We start from the raw sequence: 14,653 nt of genomic DNA on the forward strand, positions 1-14,653 counted from the left end.
ACATAATACTATTTTTATTACCATTATGCAGAAGGCACAATCTTCAAGAGTTTTACTTCCTTAGTTGATCTGAATAACAGAATATAGTTTACTCTCAGAATTTTGAAAACAAATTCTGCAGACTTTTATTTGGTTGGTTTATTGGTTCATTTGGCAGTAGGTACTTTCAACTGAAAATTATCTGTTTATAAAAATATATCTCTTTCTCGAGAGTTAGAACGATTTTTATGAGCTATTTATCGCAGAAGATCAAGTTTATTTTTAATTTTTGGCGTATTTTTCTTAACCGTTTAGAGAATGTGCTTTTATTATGAAATACTTTCTTCATCGGTGGTTTTTTACTATTTATCTTACACTGTTTTTCGTTGTCAATGTGAAAACTGCAATATAATTTATATTCATTTTTATTCTTGCTGCCCGTTCTTTGATCTTTTATAATATGTAAGAATAAGAATGTATTTTTTATTTTTGCTTGGATAATTGCCAAAACTAATGTCGAATGTATTCGAAATTGACCAAATGCCATGGCTATAAGCCATTCGGCGTTACTACGGAAAATCTAAATTAAAGCAAGATAAATCACGTTTCGAATCCCAAGAAGCAGTCTTCGAAATTGCATCTTACGCACTAAGAAACATTCCGAGTTAGTGATATATAAATTAATATAGCACGTGACTGTATTTCGAAATGTACTTTTTACAGCCTGAATTAATAATCTCATGTCATAAATTTGTCTCTTTAAAGCTTAAGTATTTGGTACATATGTGTTTTTTTCTATATTTGACTGCTTGTTTGGAATTATCTGAAGTCCTGGAGTTGAAAATAGAAATAGTGCCAGTAATTTTATTAAGAGAGTCAAAGAGTACGAATAAACACAGGCATAAAGCACGAATAAAGTGTACGAGATGCCTGTCTTGCAACGAAATCACTTACACACACACACATCATAATCATGCAGCCAGAAAAAAATTACAAAAATCGAGATGAAGATTAACAGCAATCAACCAATCAATCACGGATATGACGAGCTTTACGAAAAAATCCAAAGGAATGTATAAAATCATGGTGGTATTATGAGAATCATGAAGAATGAACATGAACATTTGAAGCAATAAGTGATAACGTGGACGAGTCTGATTTAAGCGCATAGTTCATAGAAAAAGTGGAACCCACTGAAAACTTTTATTTACTTTGCTTGTTCTCATGTTGTTTATAATGGAGACGTATTTTGCATGTATGGGAAATATTATTGTGTTTCACGTTATCCTCATTAATTTGGTGAGTTGAAAAGTATTATACTCACTGAACTCTCTGCTAGAAGAATGTCTTGTACTATACCTACTGTTCTCGTTAGCACAATTCTTTGGTCAATATATATTTTACAGACTGACGCTCCAACAAGAAATGTTAAAATTGACACAGTAATTATAGTTTTATATGTATTGTATTGTATTGTATTTGAAAGTTTTTTGTTGCGATGAAATATGATCATATTTTAATGTTTAATAATTGAATGTTTTAATTCAAGATGGTAATATGATTCGAGTTTAACACGTGCTCACACTCTTTTCAAATGTTCTAGTTAAAGAACTTTTCATCTTGCACTTTTAAAACTTTATCGAACTAAACGGATGTTCTATGACAAAAATCCCATTAAGTTTTTTTTATTAAGGTACTAAAAACCTTTTAGCGAAATCCCATTGCAACTTTTAAAAGACGCAATATTTTAAAATCTAGCGCTAAGTGAACCCATTAGAAAAATTAATTATTGTACAGTAACGCAGCACTGAAGGAAACTTTATTACGTAATAAAAACATAATGGATAATAATGGCTTTGTTCACACACCTGATACCTGGACGTTATTGATAATGACTCTCCGCCATTAAGGGCAAAATTAATTCTTAAGTTCACTATTAGATATAAGTTCAGTTTTGTAAAGAAATAGGGTTGTTTCAAATAAATCACTGCTCTTGGCAAAATAATTGTTTTGCATCAAGAACGTCTGGAGAGAAATATTATATCAGATATATTCCCTTAAAGGTGAAACATGGTATTGGATTGGAGTATTGGAGTTTTTATTTCAATTGCACCTTTAGTCGCAACAATCCAAGTGAAATCGCAGTTGGGAACTGTCGGTCTATCACAGCTCACCCACTAATGCGACTCATTGTTCAATGATTAAAAAACTATCATAAAATAGTTAAAAAGTTCCTTAGTAATTAGGTTCCGAAAAGACAAAAAGTTCTAGGATGTCGATATTGTTTGTATCGAGATTTTCAAAAAACCGGACATTTTTGTGTTACTTTTTTTTAATTTTATGTGTTTTAAAAACAGAACAGTTTTACATCTAAAAACTGTTGCAAACTTTCAAAAATATTTGAGAAAAACAAGCTACTATTACTAGACTCGATTTTATTTGCGGCATCGTTTCGATGAGAGATTTTGCAGTTATTTTTACTTACATGTTTTGAAAATACTAGACCGGATCAATCGCTCTTTATATGCGATCATAATTAAATAGAAATGTATCTTAGTCGATTCTTAAAATCAGTAGATCGTGAGAAGTAAGTCCAAAGCCTATAAAAAACCCATAAAGTAGTAATATGTGGGTTAATAAATTGCTGTCACAAAAAAATGAAGAACCTTGAGTGGAGTGATTGACTGAGCTTCCTAGCTAACGTGATTGCAAATGTAAGGAATTCTCCTGTTTTGTTGGTTTCTTTAGTATCAAAATGTTTAGCTTTTGGTTTCAGACACATTTTGCTTTGTTGAGGGTAATAAGTCGGTATATCATGAGATTTTTGAAAAGTACAAATTAGTTTGGCACCTGATGCAATTTTGGATGCATCATTTTTGTTGGGGAATCTTTTTTTTAGAACTATACTGGGAAAATCTCACCCATAACCAAAAAAAGATAAAAAACTAAAGGAAGCCGGGCAGAGAAAGATGGGTTTGATGCTACGATAATAAGCAAACCAGAAGCCAGTGTAGAAGATTTAGTGTCTCGGAAATTGCTTCTGGGCCTGACTAAAGGACCATAGCAGTTGCCGTAATTATGTCCAATATTAACTATTAATTCGGATAATCATGTAGTTTACAAGGTGAACATGATTCGGGTATTACCTAGAAATTGGATTATTTAGGTTCAAGTTCTGTTACGACTTCATTTTCACTTGGTACATGTGGCTGGTAATGGCATATTTCAGTGCCAAGTTGGAAACTTCAGTTTTCGCACTGTGCCCCAAATTAATCCCTTTTAAATTATCAATACCCTAAATACACAGGGTGAATTCAACTTGGTGCCATTTTAATGCGTAGAGATATGTACGGACCGCCAAAAAATAATTTGTACTTACAACTAAGTCGATCTGTAATAGATCGACTTTGTTCACCGTGCAGTATATTTAAGCTCCTGCTTCAAATATTCTATATTACAGATGCTGAATACTAAGAATTTTGAAAGTTTGCAGTCTTAAGGAAGTTCAGAGCTCCCGAATACGCAAATTTTTTATTATGCCTTTTTATGCCACATAGTTAAAATCTTATAATTAATTTTTCTTTCTGGGAAATTAGTAGTTACATATATTAGGTATACCGACTAAAATACCTGCCTACGCTTCTCAAATTCCTGCCGTTTTCCTATTAAACTCAAACGTCAATTTTTTGAACTGCTATTCAATATTTATAAAACCAACTTAAAAAGATTATAACCCAATAGCATAAAAACAACTACATTTTGAGCTCTTTGTCACGAACTAACCACAAGCAGACCAAAGGTCTCATGAAACATTACTTGATTTTATTGCTTAATAAAAAAATGATTTAACTTCAGATAAACAAAAGTTGCTGATTTGCCCAAACTGTATCGGCCTTTGTAGGAAAACAATACATTCCCAAACCGCATTTTTGTGGATGCTGGTAAATTTCGAATATATCATTACCGTATAATGCCGGGAAACGCTAAAAACACTCTGTTGCTGACGTGTTGTACAGCTCGGTTAGAAAACTCTAAAAGAAACTTTGATGTATAGCTCGAGGCGCAGTTTCCGACATGAAAGCTAATTTCGGAAGTGAATTAAAATGGTAAGTAATTAAGTATATGACGGAAAGGTTGAGCTGAAAGTATTCCGCGTGGGAAAACGTTTTAATTAAAATTAACTGGAGTAGCAAGCTTGGCAAATGCTGCCCAATAAAACTATCCCGTATGATAAACTTGATGCAAAATCAAACTAATCTCATATAGCATAAGAATCAAGATATTTTAAGTTAGCCTGCATATAATTAGCTAACTTACTTTTTTTCAGTTAACTATGTTGTCTAGCTAAGCAAATAGACGGTCGGTATAAGGAATTATGAGCAGAGACAGGCAAACTATTTTAACATTCAATTAAAGGCGAATGTAATATAGCAAGCAAATCTGATGACGAAACGACGTCCAGAAACCTCCTCCAAGTTAAGTCTCCTGCTCAGATTCTTTGAGGCTAAATCTGATTAGGATCTGGCATGAAGGTCGACAAAAGAGTCATCCATGTTGACGGAACTGAAATCAAGGATTCAATAGCAAATCCGCAAGATTATAAGGGTCGAATCGTATGAGAATATTAATTTTATATTGGATATGATCCAGTGGCGTGAAGAACTAGATTCTGTGTCCACATGCAATAACAGAACAGCTATCTATCAAACGTTGAATTTTAAATCTGCAAATATAATTTAATTGCAAGAACAGACATAAACTGTAATGACTGCATTAACTAACCATTTTCTTGTCATTTTCAAATTTCCTGTTAAGTTATGAGACAAAAGCAAATAGTTCGATTTAGGAATTAGTTTCTAACTTACGCGTGCTGTGGCTCATGGGTTTGTACGTCAATGGGTTCAGAACTTTTAATCCTCTATCAAAATAATAGACTGAACACGCACGCAGCATTATATCCGACTGTAAGCTTTAATATGAAATTTTTCGGATGTTGGCTCTAAAGCGGTTTAAGTTTAATGTTCTTCCCGAAAAAGTTCTTATCAGTTTCAGGCAGTTAAGGATTAAAGGGACGCGAAAAGGTCGCTTAACTGTAAGCAGTAATAGTGAAGCGAGTAGTGTTAGTATTACTTTGTCTTATTGGAAAGTATATTTTGTGGGTCTAAATCTATTTAATTAGTCTAAACATTTTAATTTTGAAAACTGGCATCATTAGAAAAGGTTGAGAAAATTAGTAACAGCAATAAAAAAAACGGAAGAAGAATGTAAATTCTTGGCTTGATATGAGGTGCAAAGTGATGAACTTTGGAAGACCAACTACAGTAATAATTGAAAAGAGCAGTAACATTTCTTATGCTCAGTGGCACCAACAAGAGTTACTTAAGTAAGGAAAGACACAGACGTTCTAAGGAAAGTATGAAGCAAACTATAATAGAGGTATTTCCGTCCAAAATACAGCCTGATCTTCATGATGACCTATGGGTACAAGTTGAAGGTGAAAATAAATCTTGGTTCTCAATGTTTTCTCTAAAACTTATTTCTCAAATCATGCTTCCTGGTTTAATAGCACACAGTTTTCCAATTTTTATAAACATTTTTTCGGTTATAATGAAGTATTAGCAAGAGAGAGTTAAGAGAATCGGCAGATACGTATGCTAGAGAAATATGCTGCTACCAAATGGCTCTCCAAGTATCTTTCCTTAAAAGTGAAATGTACACCATTCCTGTGTAATCTCGAAAAGCATTTACTAGGATGTAAAAAAATACACCTAAAACGGAAAGACTCAAATATGCTGAATCAATTTCCCAATTCAATTTCAATCAAAGGACATGCGCAAAACTGAAAGATGCTGTTCAAAACTTACTTAGGAACTTACAAAAAAAATAAAACTTCTGTTAGCTTTCGTACCAAGACACTGAAAAAGACAATAAGTTCCTCCATAATAAGATTCTAGTCTATAACATTCTTTACTAATAAAATGCAGTAAATTACTGACACAATAAAATTTTGACCATCAATGCAAAGTCACCCTTTTTAACGTTTTCTAATTAGCATGAATTCGATGCTGCTTTATGCGTAAACTAACATCTGCAACAGGTAAAGCTGAAACGCAAATGAAAGTAACCTTCTTCCGATAAAACTTTGCCACCTTGTTACCATGAAATAAGCAATAACATACGTATCGGTATTGCAATGAGATCCGGCACTCATTACATGTTGAATACCCATAGTTTACCGCAAAACTACACATGAGCCTTCAGTAGGGATGGGACATCCATCCCATGACATCGATGGTAACCATCGATGTTGATATCGGAAGGTAATATCGATGTTAGGAAAACATCGAAAGTCGAACATCGATGTTCTGATAGTTTGCCGTTGCATACAAATTTCAAATTGATTAAGTTAAACTTAAATCATTTTATTTTACTACTACTTTGACATTAAATAACCGACTAAATTTATTCAACTTTAGTTGCCACATTTTTCGGTCAACTGACTGCAAAAAGAGGCTTTCTTTGAGTGCAGCTGGAAATGTGCCGCTATGCCGCGATATTGTTTGTATCGGCACTATCAAAAAGTTCGCAGAAAATGTTTCTATCTAGTATGAATTTATTATATTCTTATCTTTCCATAGTTTCGGTCAAAGTGTGAAGTAAAAATTTTGAATATCATTTATTTTATTACGTTTCGGCGAGAAAACAGCGCCAGCATCAGATTTGAAATTTACGCCAACCACAAACACTAATTCACAATTAAAACATGTGGTATAACAACTATAACTTATAAAGCGTTTTGTAGTTTGTTTAGCGGCGCTGCTGTTTCGCCGAAACGTAATGAAATAAACGATATTAAAAAGTTTTACTTCACACTTCACTTCACACTGACTGAGACCCAGGAGAGATAAGAAAATAATTTGTAGTTTGTGTAAATTTTAAATCTGCTGATGGCGCTGTTGTCTCGCCAAAACGTAATGAAATAAACGACATTCAAAATTTTTACTTTACACTTTGACTGAGACCCAGGAAAGGTAAGAATATAATAACAAATACACGCAGTCAGGAAAATAAATAAATCTAGTATCAACATCAAATGTCCGATGTGTTCATTTCAGGATCTAACATCGATTTTTTATCGATGTCCCAAACTTTCAACATCGATGGTAAAAATATCGAACATCGAACGAATTACATCGATCCCTCGTTCGATCGTTTTTCTCACATCCCTACCCTGCAGTCAGATGCCTCAGTCAAACTTCGTTCTTCGTACCATCAGCTCCTTACAAATTTTTGGATCTAATCGCCTTATTAAAAGTTGAAGCAAATGGTTCACGCACAAATACGCAGCTTTGATATTTCAACTTCAACTCGAGGCTTGACTTCAGCTTTACTAAGTAAAGAAGATGTTACAAGTTTAACATTCTCTACTTTAATCTGAGTCGCATTCACTTTCTTCTGCAAGGATACCTTGTCATTTTAAAATGCAATCTTCTAGTACTAATTGTCTTCTTGCAAACTTGAAACGTCTTATTTTGTTCTTGAAAGCCTCTTCAGTTACTTCGTTTGCTTGCCAACATTTTTTGTCTTCTAATATCACTTATGTTCAGTCATTGCATACGGATTGATTGCCATCATCATTGCATAGTATTATCTTGTTTTCATTCCGTCAGAATTTCCGATCCAACCGCATATAAAACGTGTTTTTGAATATTTTGTGTATTAATAGCTCTAATTGTCCTACACCGCGAATACCTATAGGAATTGTCCTATTCCTTTTATCCATTTATCTACATTCTACTGCTCATATTTCATTGTCAACCTGCTTCTCGAAATTCGTGGCAAAACAAAACCGAGGCAAAGGCCTGAGGACATAGCGATATAGATACGGTGTAAGTTCGCGCTGATATTAATGACTGAAATAATAAATATATTAGTCTCCATGTCAAGCTAAATAACCCGGCCGTTTTGTGATAAATTGGGAATGTGATAAACCGTTATACATGACCTCGGTCTCACGGGTTTGTATAATCAGTTAACCTGTTTTAGAGCTGGATGAATGCAGATTGATGCGTGGCAAACAAGTTGATATAGCGCTGGTTTGGTGCTCGACTGAACTGATTTAAACTGATTTCTGATCCTCGATATCGTATATATCTCAGCTTGACTTCGAAGAAGTTTATAGCGCTCGATATACAAAACGATATAATCATTGTTACTGAGGACGTATGTAATGAGTTATTTAAGGAAATGAACGGTCAAAAACCAGGGATAACAAAATTTATTTCGCGGTCACAATTGGGTGATATCCCAGAAGAATTCAATGAAAGTTTAGAGTCGGACGGAGGTCAAATTATTGTTACGACTTAACTGTACTTACGAAGGACTACCTATTTCACAATGGTCTATGTTTTCAGCAATAAAATCCCGCTTAAATGTGTCCGCAGAGGTTTGCCCTGAGGAATATTCCGTGGGACGATTTCATTCTTTCAAGCCGTTAGCAAGTTGGGTATTAAATTTCCAGTCTCCAGAGTAAATACAAAGAAATCAGTGATTCCACAGTTAGTTGACTGCTGATTTCATTTACGGCTGCATCCGAAAGTTGTTGAAAGATGTCAGGATATTAACATAAGGAAATGGCAATTTTTTTAGATTGTATGAAGGCCAATTAAAAGAAAACCCAAATTCCAACTTAAAAATTACTATGCAAAATTGCAAAAGCAGCGAATGTCGCTCATAGTAAAAGAAGTTAACTTTTGATAAATTTCCGTTTACTAAAATCTATTCCGTTTCGGCCAAATTAGCATATTATTTCAGAGTCCGGAATATTGTTTTATGTAGGTACTTACTCAGAAAGAGTTATATGGAAACTGAATGCTGGTGAAAGATCTGATTTATAATTATCTGCTAAGCGTTGATCACACACAGTAATCCATTTCGCTTAAATTAGTTTTGCAGAATTCCAGGAAAAAAATATATGACTTTAACCTGCTACATTTTCGTTTTAACTTTCCCTAACTAGTGCAGTGATCTAAATTTAAAATGCGAGTTTGCCGAGCAGAATTGTTAAATGGACGTTTTTAAATAATTTTCCTAATTTCAATTTTAAACGTTGTTTGTATTGACATTATTCTCAATTATAATTAAAAGAACATGGCGCGAAACGCTATTTCTACTCCTAGTTCGGTTTGCTTTGTACGATCTCATAACTTTAGTCAGACCCAAAGTGATGTTATCTAAATGTTCTAAATCTAATCTAAATTCTAAATAATTATGCTACTGTATGCTGCATTTTTGCATGTTACAAACTCAAATGTTAAGCATTGCAGCTTTTCGTTCTTACTTCTCTTACTTTTGTAGCTACCGAAGAAGTATTTTTTGTGTTATTTCCATAATTGTTAGGTGAAGTTTTATGAGTAGAGTCCCAAGATTTGTGTGACCATTGTGTGAAGGTTGAAGATATCAAAATGTACCAAAACTATTTCATTGAACAATTTGCAAGTCGTGAAACAGTCTTGTGTTTGCCTTGAGGTCCAAAACTCGGAAACTAATATAAATACAATTATAGATCGAATCCAAGATTTAGGTTTATGTGTTTGACTCCTTTCGTTAAATGGATGCTAAAAATGTTTATCGCAAATATAAACAACATATGTAATATGTTCAACATTCTATCGTTCGATTGTACTACTAGTAACTGGTACTCAATTAGCTGTTCGACACTTTTATCTATGTCGCCTCAAAAGACCTATTCACAAACTGTTTCCTGTTAGTGTCTCGGGCAGTTTAACAAGTAATATTGTTCTTACAATTTTTCACGATTTATCATTCACTCCAAGTTGGCTGGAAAATGACCCTGAAGTTTTACGTTGAAGTTGCACGTGCTCTTGTTGTAAAGCGTTGAATTATGCTCTGCAGACGATAAATGAATAGAGCGGATAAAATCGTTACCCCTCGCAACTCGTGTCCTGCAGTGCAGTTTCAACATAAATTTTCACTTAGCCCTGTAATTAAGAAACACGAAATTAACGTCAGCTTTAAAATTTGCAGTATAGTTCACTGAAAATTAATGGGACTAAAGAAATCACTTGAGTAGCAAACAAGCAAGTTGTCGAGTTACAACTCACAAATTCTTAGGCATTATTTCCAGGAGATAAATGTAATATTTAATGAAGAGCCGAATCCATTTTTCCATCTGTCAGCCGTTCTGCTTATGTTGCGTGTCTGAGGTTTTCTCACCCATCTATCTTAAAGCTTTTCTTGTGCGTGATTAAATTGGGAAATATTTCTCTTTTATTTAGTGTCGGAGCAAGGTGTAAAATGAATTAACTTGTGAAATTTGAAAGAAAGGTAATAATTTTGATATGTGATAATCAGTTACATTCGTTTACGGTACATGCATTTTTTCAAATTAGAGGAATTAATACCTAATACATCGGTTCAGTACAAGTTCCAGCTTTTATAATAGTGGAATTCTGTTTAAATATCTACACTATCTGGAAAGAAACGCATAAAAGTTTTAAAACAAAGACACGAAATTTTTAAACAGGCTGTTTGAAGATTCTGATTATATTAGACATCCAAGGGAAAACATTTTTTAAATATGCTCGTCACGATTCCACCACAGGGAGATGACGGCATTTTCCTCGACTGACTACTACGCAAATTTTTTTAAAATTTTTTAGTTATGTAATATTATTAATGTCTATGTATAATCGGCGTCACATAAAAGTGGACGATTAAATAGTTTCTGTGTAAGTCTGACTTTCTACCTCGATTTACCTTTGCGTAAAATTTTCATATATCAGAATGCCATATGCAAATAAAGTTGAAAAAATTAAAATAATTACTTTAATGGATGGTCAACAAGTGCAGTATCTGAGAGATTAGAATAACCGAAGCACGAATTATAAAAAAATATATTTAAATGGAGAGAACATGGAATTGTAGCGCGCGCGATAGGCACGGGATTGCTAAAGACAACAACATATTTAGAAGACGCTAATACATCGCACATCTTCCAGGAAAACCCTTTTTTGTCGGCTGCGGAAGCTGCATACATTACAGCCTTCCCTGCTTCACAAAGAACCGCGCAGCGTCGAGTAAGACAATTTTCAAACTTGAGATGTCGTGTAGCTGCCTTGAATCGATTTTTAAATCAACAAAATAAACAAGAAAGAGTTGGATATGCCATGGAGTTCTAGATAAAAGATCATAATTTTTGCGATTTTTTCTTAGGGGCAAACAAGTGTTTTAGTCCTCACATACCGGTAAAATTCGAGTGTTTTGGCATAAAAATTTAAGATTTAGAGTAATTCCGGGAGAGATGAACCATCTTTTTTGATTCGACTCTATCTTCACAAAAAATTGCTTTATTGACGTAAAATAAAATGTTGTCACGAACATTTTAACTAATTGCAATAAGAACTGTAACTAAAGACCACAAACTCGGACACATTCGCTGACAAAAAAATAAAATAAAACACCGTTATGTGGTCCAACTAACCCGAAATCTGCGGGATAGTTGAACCACCAATTTGGGACAGTTGGACCGCACAGGGAGAGATGAACCGTAACAAAGGATAAGGAACAAAATTAAACTTAATWMATTTTTTTTWAATTTTTTWATAAAATAATAAGTTTTTTTGCGGCATTCATTCCACATATATAAGTTTGYACACGACTCATGAAACACCTTCAGCAACTCTTATGCTAAGATCTGAATGACGGCTTAGGAAAAGATGTAGGGAGTCGTATTCTGCCATTTTTGTGATTGCGTTAAAACGATGCTTCAACGTTAACTGTTTAGCAACAGCAAACGTCATATGTCGCATATCATTCCGTGTTGGGGCAAAACTAAATTTTTGCAGCTTTTTTACATGTGCTACTGTCGTCGCTTCATTTTCTTCTCCTAAAGTAGACGAAGAACTCAATGAGCCAGTTGTTTAGTTTTCCGCACGGCTTTCTTGTAATTAGAGTAGCTTTGGGAATATTAAAGTGTCTGGCTGCGGCTTTGACCCCCATTGTTTTTGTATTTATAGTCTTTACAACATTTTTGGGGTCTTCTTCGGTCCATCTAGCTCTTTGTGAGCTCAACTTCCGTTGGTATTTTGTAGGCATTGTATAAAGCAAAAAACTAAAAACCGGTTCAACTGTCCCGATTTACTCTGGTCCATCTATCCCAAATTTCAGGGATGGACGGACCACCCAAAAACAAAAATTCTATTTATTAATCGGCTTTTACATCATTTACGTTGTCCTGAATGAATACCATGCAATGCATTTTTAACCCCAAATAGCATTTTAAAACTTTCGTTTAGTTAGAATCGCATCTTCAAAATACCGTTAAAAAATGTCTACCATTTGTAAATGCAGAAACAAATAACTCCACTCCCGAAAATTAACTACACAAAGCTACTATCGGAGTGCAACTGGTAGTCGTTTGTTGACGGGGTAGCGTTGAAATATTCTTCATATACCATGTACAGTCGAAAATACCCGACTGGCCCATCTCAGGCGGTGGTTCATCTCTCCCGGAATTACCCTAACGAAACATATACAGGAATACATCAGAACAGTGGAAGGTTCTCTGTCAACCTGTCGGTTGGATAAGTAGCCGTGGACCAAGAGTTTGTTGGAATATTGACGGCAGGTTGAACAGCGAATCTTACAAAGTTATATTAGAAAACGTTTTCCTTCAATTAGCAAACCTACTTTTTGGAAGGAACAAAAATGTTATTTTCCTAGAAGACAACTGGCCTGTTCATAAATCCAGATCAGTGCAAAATTGATTATTTAAACATTGAATTAACTGTTTACGCTGGTGCTCGAGTAGCCCTGCTCTAAATCCAATAGATAATGTGTATGCATGCATATCTAAAAAAATACAAAGACAAACATTTAACCGCCATGAATTATGGGAAAAAATTGAAGAGACCTGGGATCAACTAAGACCAGAATACACTAGCACCCCTTAATTGGTTCCATGCCCACAAGCCTGAATTTAGTTTTAAAGGCTAAGGGGGCAGCAGCAAAATAGAGTTTTTAATATATCTTATTATTATATATTTTTTCAAATATCGTTGTCAAATACGATTATGAATTGTTTCTAATTCGATTTAGTTTCGAAATTAAATTGTTTGGTTTTGTTATTTATTACCCGGTTTTAAAACAATTTTGTGATTCGTATATTTGACGCATTTCACCAAGCCTGATTTACCTAAATCAGGCAAAATCACCTTTAGAACTGGTATACTTTTATGTGTCGCCGACTATGGTATCAAGTGTGTCGCACATAAGTGAATTATTTTTTAATATTCCTTTTATATTAAATATATTAAAATGACACTTTGAGGTGAAACAGATTCATGTAAAACGATTAAAAATAATCATTGTGCAAATTAACAGTAATCCAAAATGCAAATTGAATAGCAAATGTCGTAAAACCTCCCACTATTTAATTTCAGTAGAAATTGCCAAAGTAAACTTGTCTTTAAAACTTAACGAAAACCTGACTACCGCAAATGTCTTAGTCATAAGCGGTTAAATAAGAAGTTTCCTCCTGCAGGTATTACAAACGAATATTCGATTCTCAAAGTTAGTAATATTTAAGGAAACGTTTTCTAATTTCAGATGCAAACTTGCGGATTTTACAGAAGTTCCTCGGATGAATATTAAGCAATTTACTTGAAAGTCTATCGATTTTATTAAAACTTTCGGATTCAACTATTTTAATAATACGGAGATTTCCTTCGATGTTATTAGAAAACGTCTTTCTTTGTGGGACCTAGATAATACAACAAGAGTTTGTTCATGTTCAATTTATTTTGCGGATTTAAGTAAAACTAAAGTTCATTATAAAAGCCCCTTTGAAATCCGACAGTTTCCTACGGTTTAATAAGCGAATTTCAATTTCCCACCTTTCGCGAGTTACACATGTAATTTTCATCTATCAAACACGTGTCGGAACAGAAACAAAACCTTGCAATATTCTTCCAAGCTATAAAAATGGAAATTTTTCCAATGTATACCGTACCGCAAACTTCGAACGAAAATATAGATGTAATTTCATAACGCGAGATTCTGTGATATACAATTCATTATGTCTACATATTTATGTATACATATTTCCTCCAGATGCAACAATTCCACACGAACCTTCAGTTTGAGTTGTGGTTAAAAAAATCCGTATAAACTAAATATTATTCGCGAATTCACACGTTTTTTTTGTTTTTGTTTGCACCAGAGGCGTGTGTATAAATACGAGTAGTGTGAATTTTAGGTCATAATGTTAGGAAAAAGCTAGATATGAATTACATAAAAGGAAAAAGTGCACAACCAGAATTAGAATTGTTATCAGAAAGGAATTAATATTAAATACAACCAGATAGAAATTAAAGTTACAAGACATAGTTTAATTGAAGTTCGAAAGCTGGCCATAGAAACACACTGTTGGTAAATTTGAGGCTCCTGCTAAATTACCATTTAGTTTCAGAAACATTTTAGACGGAGATACATTCAGTATTGATGGCATATTTTTTATGCGAACGGGTGATGAGTGAAAATGACCAGATCCTTGTGAAAATGGCTTCTAGAGAAGGCACGTATTTGAAGCTTTGATGATAATGAATTTTATTTATTTGCATGTGTATATACTTTCCTGATTGTGTTTCAATTC

Source organism: Dendroctonus ponderosae, unplaced genomic scaffold (genome assembly GCF_020466585.1).
Source record: "Dendroctonus ponderosae isolate FM_Combo_2020 unplaced genomic scaffold, Dpon_F_20191213v2 Dpon_F_20191213_3, whole genome shotgun sequence".
Classification (NCBI taxonomy): domain Eukaryota; kingdom Metazoa; phylum Arthropoda; class Insecta; order Coleoptera; family Curculionidae; genus Dendroctonus; species Dendroctonus ponderosae.